The sequence below is a fragment of the Schistocerca americana genome, chromosome 5 (assembly GCF_021461395.2).
Source record: "Schistocerca americana isolate TAMUIC-IGC-003095 chromosome 5, iqSchAmer2.1, whole genome shotgun sequence".
Lineage (NCBI taxonomy): Eukaryota > Metazoa > Arthropoda > Insecta > Orthoptera > Acrididae > Schistocerca > Schistocerca americana.
In genome coordinates this window covers 488,834,810-488,849,264 of record NC_060123.1, presented here as the reverse complement: position 1 = coordinate 488,849,264, position 14,455 = coordinate 488,834,810, and the positions used below count along the sequence as shown (strand labels likewise).

The following is a 14,455-nucleotide window of genomic DNA, read 5'->3' as shown; positions in this document are numbered from 1 at the left end:
GTATTGTGACGAGCCAGTTGCTCGGCCACCATTGACCAGACGTTTTCAACTGGTTTTCAACCAGGGCAGCAGTCGAACATTTTCTGTATCCAGAAAGGCCTGTACAGGACCTGCAACATGCGGTCGTGCATTATCCTGCTGAAATGTAGGGTTTCGCAGGGATCGAATAAAGGGAAGAACCACGGATCGTAACACATCTGAAATGTAACGTTCACTGTTTAAAGTGCCGTCAATGCGAACAAGAGGTGACCGAGACGTGTAACCAATGGCACCCCATACCATCACGCCGGGTGATACGCCAGTATGGCGATGACAAATACACGCTTCCAATGTGCGTTCACCGTGATGTCGCCAATCACGGATGCGACCATCATGATGCTGTAAACAGAACCTGGATTCATCCGAAAAAATGACGTTTTTCCATTCGTGCACCCAGGTTCGTCGTTGAGTACACCATCGCAGGCGCTCCTGTCTGTGATGCAGCGTCAAGGGTAACCGCAGCCGTGGTCTCCGAGCTGATAGTCTATGCTGCTGCAAACGTTGTCGAACTGTTCGTGAAGATGGTTGTTGTCTTGCAAACGTCCCCATCTGTTGACTCAGGGATCGAGACGTGGCTGCACGATTCGTTACAGCCAAGCGGATAAGATGCCTGTCATCTCGACTGCTAGTGATACGAGGCCGTTGTGATCCAACACGGCGTTTCGTATTACCCTGCCGAACCTACCGATTCCATATTCTGCTAACAGTCATTGGATCTCGACCAACGCGAGCAGCAATGTCGCGATACGATAAACCGTAATCGCGATAGCCTCCAATCCGACCTTTATCAAATTCGGAAACGCGATGGTACGCATTTCTCCTCCTTACACGAGGCCTCACAACAACGTTTCACCAGGCAACTCCGGTCAACTGCTGTTTGTGTATGAGAAATCGGTTGGAAACTTTCCTCATGTCAGCACGTTGTAGGTGTCGCCACCGGCGCCAACCTTGTGTGAATGCTCTGAAAAGCTAATCATTTGCATATCACAGCATCTTCTTCCTGTCGGTTAATTTTCGCGTCTGTAGCACGTCATCTTCGTGGTGTAGAAGTTTTAATGGCCAGTATTGTGTTTTAAAACAGCTGTTGACGAATGGAGTGGTAGTATTGTAAAAAATGGTTCAAATGGTTCTGAGCACTATGGGACTCAACTGCTGTGGTCATCAGTCCCCTAGAACTTAGAACTACTTAAACCTAACTAACCTAAGGACATCACACACACCCATGCCCGAGGGAGGATTCGAACCTGCGTTCCGCGGGGTCTTAGGCGGCTTGCCACGGTTCGCGCGGCTCCTCCTGTCGGAGGTTCGAGTCCTCCCTTGGGCATGGGTGTGTGTGTGTGCGTGTTGTCCTTACCGTAAGTTAGTTTAAGTTAGATTAAGTAGTGCGTAAGCCTAGAAACGGATAACCCCTGCACTTTGGTTCCATAGGAACTTACCACAAATTTCCAGTTTTATTCTAGGGAGTGCCTTCGACTTGGCCAGAGAAATGCACGACACGGGAAAGTGTGCTGCTTGGTTACCTTTGCACAGACATATGAAATAAACAGATATGTTTTAGAGGTCAGACATTTAACTTCCAGCCCAGTGTTTTAATAGTTCATTACTTATTCATAAGGGTAAGTGAGAAATATTTATTTTATTCTGTTTTTACCAAACTAAAAATTCCGAGAAATATGAAAGGTAGGAGATGAAGTACTGATAGACTTAACGCTCTGACTTGTGCTTGGGTAGCTCTGTCGGAGAGCACTTCCTTGCGAAAGGCAAAGGTTCTGAGTTCGAGTCCTAGTCTGGCACACAGTTCTAATCTGCTGGAAAGCGTCATTCATTGCAGTTTTACGTGCCATTTTAATTATTCATTCATTCTTTTGAGTGAAACCAGTCTGTGAGAGCAGCCAAATGAAAACAGTCCCGTAACGTGGCTGTAATTTTAGGTATCAGTTGGAATATTATTCATTCATGTCTTTATTTTCAAGTGTATCCAGTCTGCGAGAGTAACCAAATGAGAGCAGTCGACTCAGTCCATAGTATGAAATGATAAATCAAGAGCCTAAGCTGTCGACAGCTTGGGCCGAACGTCCTCAGACATCCGTTTAAGTTCGTTGTTGATCGATTAACTCAGTTTTTTTTTAATTACAGAGGATAGCCAGAGGATAGCTAACCCTCCGACCGAACACGCTGAGCTACCGTGCCGGCTTTTTTTTTTTTTTTTTTTTTTCGTTTTCGTTCGTTGTATCTGCTCGGGGCGGACGTCGCAAAGCACCCGTTTCAATTCGTCGTTAATCCATTAACTCAGTTTTTTTTTTTTATTACATAGGGCAGCTAACTTTCTGACCGAACACGCTGAGATACGATGCCAGCAACTGCAGCTATTTATCCCTTGCACGCTCCCCGTGAAACCCACATTCCCAACTTAATGTCCACATACTACATTCTTAGTGCCCCTGCCCATTACACTCATTACTCGCGGCAGACAATCTTACCGAGCCCCGTAAGAGTTCGGGCAATGCGTGTGCATCCAGCACAGAAGAAGGAGGTCAACGGCTGGTTAGCCTTAACTATATGAAGATGGTATCTGTTCTTTCGGACATGTCCATTGTAGATAATTATAATGAGTGAATTATTAATTCTTTGTTTACAAAGTTTTTCTGTCAGTTGAAAGATGTATTCATTCTTCAAACCGAAACTACTCTTTAGTGTTTTAGCTAATTGAGGTACCCATCTAGTTTTTTGAGTGAAATCAATCTGCAGCACTTACATTCATCAAATAAAGGCACTGGTATACAAGTGGGATACACATACCCCCCCTTCCGGGAGGGTAGCCCTTCCCCCAGGGCTGCATGAAGACATCTCATGGAGTATGCCAAAGCTAAAGACATTATTTAGTATGTATTCATTTAATTATGTACTGAATAGACTAATTCTTCTTTTCATCACTGAAACCTGATTAATGTATACTGCTGTGGGTTAAGTTGTTCCAGAAGCAATTAGCTCACAGTTCATCAAGCTGATGTATGTATCGCTGAGGTACAAACCAGAGCATGAAAGTTCTCTTTTTTTTTGGTCATCTACAGACTGGTTTGATGCGGCCCGCAACGAATTCCTTTCCTGTGCTAACCTCTTCATCTCTGAGTAGCACTTGCAACCTACGTCCTCAATTATTTGCTTGACGTATTCCAATCTCTGTGTTCCTCTACAGTTTTTGCCCTCTACAGCTCCCTCTAGTACCATGGAAGTCATTCCCTCATGTCTTAGCAGATGTCCTATCATCCTGTCCTTTCTCCTTATCAGTATTTTCCACATATTTCTTTCCTCTCCGATTCTGCGTAGAACCTCCTCATTCCTTACCTTATCAGTCCACCTAATTTTCAACATTCGTCTATAGCACCACATCCCAAATGCTTCGATTCTCTTCTGTTCCGGTTTTCCCAAAGTCCATGTTTCACTACCATACAATGCTGCACTGCAGACGTACATCCTCAGAAATTTCTTCCTTGAATTAAGGCCGGTATTTGATATTAGTAGACTTCTCTTGGCCAGAAATGCCTTTTTTGCCATAGCGAGTCTGCTTTTGATGTCCTCCTTGCCGTCCATCATTGGTTATTTTACTGCCTAGGTAGCAGAATTCCATAACTTCACTGACTTCGTGATCATCAATTCTGATGTTAAGTTTCTCGCTGTTCTCATTTCTACTACTTCTCATTACCTTCGTCTTTCTCCGATTTACTCTCAAACCATACTGTGTACTCATTAGACTGTTCATTCCGTTCAGCAGATCATTTAATTCTTCTTCACTTTCACTCAGAATAGCTATGTCATCAGCGAATCGTATCATTGATATCCTTTCACCTTGTATTTTAATTCCACTCCTGAACCTTTCTTTTATTTCCATCATTGCTTCCACGATGTACAGATTGAAGAGTAGGGGCGAAAGGCTACTGCCTTGTCTTACACCCTTCTTAATACGAGCACTTCGTTCTTGATCGTCCACTCTTATTATTCCCTCTTGGTTGTTGTACATATTGTATATGACCCGTCTCTCCTTATAGCTTACCCCTACTTTTTTCAGAATCTCGAACAGCTTGCGCCATTTTATACTGTCGAACGCTTTTTCCAGGTCGACAAATCCTATGAAAGTGTCTTGATTTTTCTTTAGCCTTGCTTCCGTTATTAGCCGTAACGCCAGAATTGCCTCTCTCGTCCCTTTACTTTTCCTAAAGCCAAACTGATCGTCACCTAGCGCATTCTCAATTTTCTTTTCCATTCTTCTGTATATTATTCTTGTAAGCAGCTTCGATGCATGAGCTGTTAAGCTGATTGTGCGACAATTCTCGCACTTGTCAGCTCTTACCGTCTTCAGATGGTATATCGCCAGACTCATATATTCTACACACCAACGTGAATAGTCGTTTTGTTGACACTTCCCCCAATGATTTTAGAAATTCTGATGGAATGTTATCTATCCCTTCTGCCTTATTTGACCGTAAGTCCTCCAAAGCTCTTTTAAATTCCGATTCTAATACTGGATCCCCTATCTCTTCTAAATCGACTCCTGTTTCTTCTTCTATCACATCAGACAAATCTTCACCCTCATAGAGGCTTTCAATTTATTCTTTCCACCTATCTGATCTCTCCTCTGCATTTAACAGTGGAATTCCCGTTGCACTCTTAATGTTACCACCGTTGCTTTTAATGTCACCAAAGGTTGTTTTGACTTTCCTGTATGCTGAGTCTGTCCTTCCGACAATCATATCTTTTTCGATGTCTTCACATTTTTCCTGCAGCCATTTCGTCTTAGCTTCCCTGCACTTCCTATTTATTTCATTCCTCAGCGACTTGTATTTCTGTATTCCTGATTTTCCCGGAACATGTTTGTACTTCCTCCTTTCATCAATCAGCTGAAGTATTTTTTCTGTTCCCCATGGTTTCTTCGCAGCTACGTTCTTTGTACCTATGATTTCCTTCCCAACTTCTGTGATGACCGTTTTTAGAGATGTCCATTCCTCTTCAACTGTACTGCCTACTGCGCTATTCCTTATTGCTGTATCTATAGCGTTAGAGAACTTCAAACGTATCTCGTCATTCTTTAGTACTTCTGTATCCCACTTCTTTGCGTATTGATTCTTCCTGACTAATGTCTTGAACTTCAGCCTACTATTCATCACTACTATATTGTGATCTGAGTCTATATCTGCTCCTGGGTACGCCTTACAATCCAGTATCTGATTTCGGAATCTCTGTCTGACCATGATGTAATCTAATTGAAATCTTCCCGTATCTCCCGGCCTTTTCCAAGTATACCTCCTCCTCTTGTGATTCTTGAACAGGGTATTCGCTATTACTAGCTGAAACTTGTTACAGAACTCAATTAGTCTTTCTCCTCTTTCATTCCTTGTCCCAAGCCCATATTCTCCTGTAACCTTTTCTTCTACTCCTTCTCCTACAACTGCATTCCAGTCGCCCATGACTATTAGATTTTCGTCCCCCTTTACATTACCCTTTTCAATATCCTCATACACTTTCTCTATCTGTTCATCTTCAGCTTGCGACGTCGGCATGTATAGCTGCACTATCGTTGTCGGTGTTGGTCTGCTGTCGATTCTGATTAGAACAACCCGGTCACTGAACTGTTCACAGTAACACACCCTCTGCCCTACCTTCCTATTCATAACGAATCCTACACCTGTTATACCATTTTCTGCTGCTGTTGGTATTACCCGATACTTATCTGACCAGAAATCCTTGTCTTCCTTCCACTTCACTGACCCCTACTATATCTAGATTGAGCCTTTGCATTTCCCTTTTCAGCTTTTCTAGTTTCCCTACCACGCTCAAGCTTCTGACATTCCACGCCCCGACTCGTAGAACGTTATCCTTTCGTTGATTATTCAATCTTTTTCTCATGGTAACGTCCCCCTTGGCAGTCCCCTCCCGGAGATCCGAATGGGGGACTATTCCGGGATCTTTTGCCAATGGAGAGATCATCATGACACTTCTTCAAATACAGGCCACATGTCCTGTGAATACACGTTACGTGTCTTTAATGCCGTGATTTCCACTGCCTACGGCATCGTCATGCCGTTGATCTTTGTTGGTTCTTCCGCCTTCAGGGGCAGTTTCCCATTCCTCGGACAAGAGTGCCCTGAACCTCTATCCGCTCCTCCGCCCTCTTTGACAAGGCCGTTGGCAGAATGGGGCTGACTTCTTATGCCGGAAGTCTTCGGCCGCCAATGCTGATTATTTATCAAAATTTAGGTAGTGGCGGGGATCGAACCCGGGACCGAAGACGTTTTGATTATGAATCAAAGACGCTACCCCCCCCCCCCTTTTTTTTTTTAATCTGATTTTGTTCGATTTTGTTCGTTGCATCTGCTCGGGGCGGACGTCGTAAGACTTCCGTTAAAGTTCGTTGTTGATCGATTAACTCTGTTTCTTTATTACAGAGGGCAGCTAACCCTCTGACCGAACACGCTGAGCTACCATGGCGGCATGGATATCTGTGAAATGTACCACTACAGTCCAAAAATTTTCGCTCCAGCGAAGATTTGATCCAACGACTTCTTGTTCCGCAGCTGCTCACGCTAACCACGGGACCACGGCGCTCCTATCCCTAATCCACGGGTCAAACCTTGTGGTACATGAAAAGGGGTGGAACATTGTCGAATTTTAGCGACTGTTCGCATTAATTTTGCTGAAAAGGTGTAATGATGAAGTCCATTAATTAAAAACCTGAGTATTACTCTCAAATTGCTCCTGCGTGCATCCATGCATTCCACGTCAGCCTGCTGTAGCAGCCAGGAGTTCAGCTAGTGCAAAGGTGTGGACCAGCCACTGGCAGCCTCCAGCTAATGCTGGAGTCTGCGGAGGCAGAGAGTACGGTACGCAGTGACGAATTTTCGTCTGAAACGCTGGGCGATATCATTCATTTGTCCAGAAGGGAGACCCACATAATTTGCCAGCTTTCGGTTGGCAGGCCACATGATGCACTGAAATAATCAGGGCGCACGACCTGCTTTCTTTCTCAAACGATTTTACAGAAACTATTTGGTAAAAAAAATACATTATTGCGTTGCTTATAGCTCTATATGTCGGCTTCATGATGAAGTGCCCATCATCTCGTTAATGGTTATAGTTACTGTGATATTTTCACTTGAGTAAGACTCTGCTCGAAATTCGAAAAAGTCTGCAGTGAAAAATAGGAATCGCCACGATTATGCGTTTGGTGCATATTACGTCATATGCTATTGCATACGAAATTTAGCTTACATAGTGAAATTTTCTTTAGAGTTTGGTGTAGGTTTCTATCTGTCACTAATCTCGAGAAAATTGATTTTATGTTACCTACTCAAATGCGATCGCGCACACCAGTGATAGAAGGCAGAATGAAATATCCAGAAGATTCCTCATATTTCATAGACGGTTTGAGATATCGCAATGAAATTTTGCCAAATGATAACACGCAAAGAGGAGAGTATTTCCCCATATGGTTACTATGCAAAACTTCATTACCCATCATGTTATTCCACTAACTGCAGACTTTTTTAATGCCGGAACATAATTTTAAGGGCCACCGATAGCTGTCGAAACAAGAATGCTGTGGGTTCTGAAACAACATAAGTGAAGATATTGCACTTTTATTTTTGCACTGAGGATGTGCTTTTTCATAAGCTATTGACCTCACTTGTCCTCATTTCCTCACTTAATAAACTTAATAACCCACTGTTTCAGTATTCTGTCGCAACTGCGTCTGCCCAACATTTTAATGAGATGATATTGTATAAACTCTTCCTTGTTTTGGCAAAACAACCAAATTTTAAAACGGCAACAAGAGAAATGTAGATTTTATTCAAAATTCGACACTCATGAAGCTTCTCTGAAAGTTACAAATGGTTAAGTCAGGCGAAAATAAATAGCTGCTTTAGTTGCGTTTTCAGTGGAGTTTTCTTTGGATACTAATGAAAGCAGAGGTGACAATAGATCTTTGTGGGTGGTCACCATGAAAACGTGAGCGTTGAGGGCCTCCACTTAATATTTACAAAAAATATGAGTGTGAGGTTCGATTAAGTGCACCACTTCCCTTCCTGTGCACATTTCCCCTCCAGCGTGTCGACTACCCCCACCAGCACTCCCAATGCTTGCCCACCCAACTGCGCATCTACTGGCCAGATAATTCTGTGCGCACTCGACTGCTTGTGCGCGTTGCGTCGGCAGTCAGGCAACCTCCTGTGCAATACACAGCCACAGCAGCTCTTAAGCTGGTATTACATGACACATCTATCATACACTAGTCTGCAGCAGCGCCCCGAGTGTACAAGTCTGGAACTGGCCAGCTCTTCCATAAGTGCTATTACACTATACATCTAATGTGTAAGTCTGTACTAGCACCACAAGGGTACGTATTCAGGACTGCAGGCTTGTTTTCGTCGTTTACAACATCGAGTATGAAAGCTGATATTTTTTACAGCTACTGTTTACTCACACTGAAACCTCTGAGAGGTATAGTTTCTCATTTGTTAAGCAGTTATCGGTATCTCGTGCAGCTGGAATGTATTACGTATGGTTATACAGAATTATGAACTAAATTTTGTCATATTGGTACAAGCAGATCATAGACACCTTTCCTTGCTATACACTCAATAGGCCTACTTATGCTACCTTTATTCCTTTCCTTTTCAACAATAACGAACTATAATTTATTAGATATGCAGTTTTTTTCAATGGCAAAACAAAAAAAGGTAATTTTAATTTGTATTTTTAATGTACCAATTGACAAACCCGGTATTGTCCGAGTATTTATTTTGCCAATTTTCTATTAAAAATGAATACAAAAAAGAACTGTGTTTGTATACATAAACGTACAAGTACAGTGTCCAAATTAAGAAATATGATGACGGAGTGCAGCTGTTTGCCATGTTTACGACGCGATTTTGTAAACGTCCCTATGGAAATGCATCTTCATAGCTCTATAGACGACTATCGTTTTCACCTACAGCCGTTTGTGTTCCACAGTTGAAAGCTCTGAAAAGCGCAGGCGTATGTCACAGATTTCCTTAAGCTGACTCAACTGTAGGAGTGTCTAACTTCTACAACCTACATTCCTCTGAATCTGCTTACTGTTTCATCTCTTGGTCTCCCCCAACGATTTTTACCCCCACGCTTTCCTTCAGTACTAAAGTGGTGATCCCTTGATGCCTCAGAATGTGTCATACCAACCGATCCCTTCTTTTAGTGAGGTTGTACCACAAATTGCTCTTCTCGCCGATTCTACTCAGTGCCTCCTCATTAGTTACGTGATCTACCCATCTAATCTTCATCGTTCTTCTGTTCACCACATTTCGAAAGTTTCTATTCTCTTCTTGTCTAAACTATTTATCGTCCATGCTTCACTTCCACACATGGGTACATTCCATACAAATACTTTCAGAAAGGACTTCATGACACTTAAATCTATACTCTGTGTTAACAAATTTCTTTTCTTCAGAAACACTTTTCTTGCCATTGCCAGTCTACACTCTGTATCCTCCCTACTTTGACCATTATCAGTTATTTTACTTCCCAAGTAGCAAAACACATTTACTACTTTAAGTGTCTGATTCCCTAATCTAATTCCCTCAGCATCACCAGATTTAATTCGACTACTTTCCATTATCGTCGTTTTGATTTTGTTGGTGTTCATCTTATATGCTCCTTTCAAGATACTGTCCGTTCCATTCGACTGCTCTTCCAACTCCTTTGCTGTCTCTGACAGAATTACAGTGTCATCATCAAACTCTCCCCCCGCACTTTAATTCCTATTCGAGATTCTTGTTTTGTTTCCTTTACTGCTAGCTCAATATACCGATTGAATAACATCGGGGATAGGCTACAACCCTGTCTCACTCCCTTCTCAACCATTGCTTCTCTTCCATGCCCCTCGACTCTTACAATTGCCATCTGGTTCTGTACAAATTGTAAATAGCCTTTCGGTCCCTGTATTTTACCCCTGCCATCGTAAAGAATACATGTATTAAAACTTCATGCGTGATGTAGCATTTTTTCACGCATCTCAGTGTGTGATGTCATATCTCTTGAACTATCTGTAGTACAATGATACATTTATGTAGGTACATTTAGCAGCATATGTGGATACTGTCTGCGAAATATGTCGTGAACAGTTGTTAACAAAGAAGTAATAAATTTAAACGGTTTTTCAGACATGTCAGTGTTGTCATATCTCCTGATCCCCATGTAATACAATGATACAATTTTGTAGTTTCATTCAGAGGCATATGTAGACTCTATCTGCAACATGTGTTGCAAATGGAGTTAGTACCACAGAAGTAATAAATATAAATTTCGTGCCTGATGTGGCAGTTTTTCACGCAACTCGCTGTTCATGGCGTCATATCTTCTGATCTACGACACGTAGTATTTATGGTTCAAATGGCTTTGAGCACTATGGGACTTAACATCTATGGTCATCAGTCCCCTAGAACTTAGAACTACTTAAACCTAACTAACCTAAGGACAGCACACAACACCCAGTCATCACGAGGCAGAGAAAATCCCTGACCCCCGCCGGGAATCGAACCCGGGAACCCGGGCGCGGGAAGCGAGAACGCTACCGCACGACCACGAGCTGCGGACGTAGTATTTATCCCCAGAGCGATTGTTGCCTGATAGTGAGGGATATGTCCACCAAGTTTGGCTGATATCGGTCCAGTAGCTTAGGAGGAGATGTGGAAATATATATTATTACCCCGTGAATAATCAGTACAGAATCTGGCATAATAGTCATAAGAGTCTTCAAGAGCTCTCGTATTTCTCTTCTGCTGACCACAAGTGACAACAATAAGTAGCAAAAAGTCTGCTCAAATGCTGTGTTCTGCGAGTGCGTGTATGCACCTCCTCTATTGCACATGTGCGGGTCCACGGCAGAATAGAATGGTTCATATTTCATATTTCTTCCCGGCGGATAAACAGTCTGCTAAAATCGAAGCTTCATCCGTTCTGTCGCTAGGTGGTAAGTCGTCTGCACCTGACTTGTACACGCTAGGTGTAATACAGGAGCCCGCATCTCGTGGTCGTGCGGTAGCGTTCTCGCTTCCCACGCCCGGGTTCCCGGGTTCGATTCCCGGCGGGGTCAGGGATTTTCTCTGCCTCGTGATGGCTGGGTGTTGTGTGCTGTCCTTAGGTTAGTTAGGTTTAAGTAGTTCTAAGTTCTAGGGGACTGATGACCATAGATGTTAAGTCCCATAGTGCTCAGAGCCATTTGAACCATTTTTGTAATACAGGAGGCTGATAGCGACCGGGCCACCTCCTCGCGACGGCTGCCCTCCTGTGAAATCACTAAAATTCCAGAGAATGAGTGAAAGACGACGTTCAGATATAACAGTCGTAACAGTCAGAGACTTGTGTCAGTAGATTGTCTCACTTTAAATGAAACCACTCAAACCCAGATAGCGAGGTAAGTGTTTCACGTAACTAACAAAACTAACTGATTGAAAAAACATTTTTCATGTGACTACAAAAACTGACTGATTGAAAAAAAAATCGACTGGCAATGGTTACTAAAACCAATCGACTGTCCCATAACTACTACCCAGGAAATCTTCACGTCGATAATTACATCGTCGTTGTTCTGGAAATCCGTGCAAGGCATTGGTTTCTTCGTCAGAGGAGAGAGGAGGAAGCCACTGGCTGCCATGGCAGAAGAATACTGGGCGGGGGGGACGGGGGAGGGAATGTTATATTCGAACGAAGCAGCATGTGCGACTGTGTCCTGTGCAAATGAGCTTGAACGTTGGCGTGGAACGAAAACGCGCCTATGGAAAGCTTTTGCAATGATTGATAGTCTCCCGTAACCTCACCAAGATACAAGTATTGGACAAAAATATGAAAACAGCTCACGAAATGCATGGTTAAACATAAATACAGACGCTAGCCAAGCCTGCAGGTGCAATGGTCCTCAATATGGTGCATGTGTCACTCATGCTCAAAACAGTATTCTGTGTAGCTGCGAGGGCATTATATCGGAGCTAAGTGAATTAGAACGCAGACCTACCATTCATGCGTGATGCAAATGCACGTAACAGGAAAATATTGAGCCGGAGTCGTAACAGCTCGACTATGGAACACTGAAAGAAAGTCGTTTGGTCGGATGAATGTTGTTTCATACTGTTTCCAACTTCTGGTCGAGTTTATGTCCCAAAAGTGAATCGTGGCATTCCATGAGCCCCATGGTTACTCTGCAAGGTCGCGTTACTACTATTTTGGCTAATCAAGTCCATCTCATAGTACAATGTTCGTTGTCCAATGGTGATGCTGTGTTCCATGATCACAGGGCTCCTCTTCACACAGCTCGCACCGTCGAGGACTGGTTTTATGAGCATGAGGATGAATTGTTGCGTCTGTCCTCGTCATCATAGTCACCAAATATGAATGGCATTGAGCTTTTGTGGTGTAATTTTGAGGGAAGGGTGCGTGATTGCTGTCCACTTCCCTCGTCGCTACCTGAACTTGCCACTATTTTACAGGAAGAGTGGTATAAGATAGCTTGAAAATCATAAAGGACCTTATTTATCCATTCCGAGACCACTGGAAGCAGTTTTCAACGCCAAAGAGTTTCCATATCGTATTACACCTGCTAATGTATTGTGTTTGTGGTGTTTTCATTTTTTTTATCCAGCCGCCATGTTTCGATGGTATGCTCTTGTGACAGTTTGTACCCTATAAGCAAAACCTGTCAGCACCACTCCATCGCAGTCCCATTAAACACCCATCACCACATTGCCGAGTCGGTCTTCCTTTCTTTCGATGTCGGGAAATCAGCATGTTTCCAATACATCCTCTGCTCCTCTGCCTCGGGATCACAGTGATACACCCAGCACTTTCCACGTTGATTAGGTGGCTAATTGACGTGACACAGCAGCAACATGTCTGCTGCTGCCTCGGTTCACGAGCTTTTTGAATGGCTTTCAATTGTTGGCAGCAACTTTTGTCATGTTCAAATAGTTTTACAAGATATTGAAAACTATCCCATGGGTAGATTTCAGTTGTCCACTATCGCTACGACTGTTGTATTACGATATGCCCGTCTCCAGGCACCAGTACCTTCACGTATCTTGAGTTTCCCTATTCTTCACAGAAAGATGGTTTGCCACTTCGTTCTTCGTCATTCAGTCTTGTTCGACCACACAGGACGCGTCTGTGCCACCTAACTACTTTGTCGTATGATGGTGCATTGTTACGTGTTCCATGTACTGTGAGACGGAGATTTGAATGTGTACCAGGACTACAGACGTACGGAATGTGATCTCTCAGAATTTCAGCCACCTCTCCATGATAACAAATACCTCTCTAGCAGTATCTGCCTTTGGAGTTTTTTTTACCACATCCATAACACTTACTAAACAGTCCGCGATAAAACGTGCCGATTTTCGTTGGATCTTCTCTGTCTCTTCTATTAACCCAAACCGGTGAGAGACCCAGACTGATGAGCAGTGCTCAAGAATCGATCTTGCAAGTGTTGTGCAATCCACTCCTTACGTGTTGCTCCTTTCCCACCGACAACTGCAACGTCTGCGAACAGCCACGTGGAGCTTCAGGCTAGATCGACAATATACATTCTATGACAAAAAGAAAAAAGATCCACCGCGAAGGAATTATCTTAATGTGATGTACATGTACAGACAACCAAATGATAACACTTTCAGAAAAATTGGATGACTTCTTAAAGAGAAAGAGCTTCACTAAGTTAGCAAGTCAATAACGCGTTGGTTCACCTCTGGTCTTTATGTATGCCGCCATTCGCCTTGGCTTTGTTTGGTAAAGTTCTTGGATGTCCTTCTGAGGGATATCGTGCGAAATTCTGTGCAATTGGGGCGTTAGATCGTCAAAATCCCAAGCTGGTTGCAGGGCCCTGCCCATATTGCTCCAAAGATTGGGGAGAGATTTAGTGACCTTGCTGGCCAAGCTACGGTTTGTCAAGCATGAGGACAAGCAGCAGAAACTCTCGCTGTGTGCGGGCGAGCAGTATCTTCCTGGAATGTAAGCCCAGGAAGGCCTGCCATGAAGGGCAACCAAACGGGACATAGAATATCGTCAGTGTACCGTTGTGTTGTAAGTTGACGCGGATGGCAACCAGAGAGACCATCCCTCCTGGCTGTCGCGCCGTATCTCGGGCGACAGTCCGATTGTTATCCCACCACTGTCCAGGGCTTCTAAGACAGGTCTTCGCTGGTTATCGGAGCTCAGTTCGAAGTGAGACTCATCACTGTAGACAATTCTACTCCAGTCAGCGAGACTCCAGGCCGAGGACGTGTCTGGAGACGCCCTGGACAGCAGTGGGATACCAATCTGACTGTCGCTCGCCTTACGGCCCAAACTAGGAGTGATGGTCTGGGATGACACTTCTTCTCGTAACAGGATACCTTTCGTT

At 43.6% G+C, this 14,455-nt stretch overlaps 1 protein-coding gene across 1 annotated transcript in view; it reads left to right on the top strand.

Moving 5' to 3' along the window:
• The window catches only part of LOC124616466, a 119,969-nt gene that overhangs the window by 28,638 nt on the left and 76,876 nt on the right, over positions 1 to 14,455 (top strand). The window lies entirely within an intron of this gene.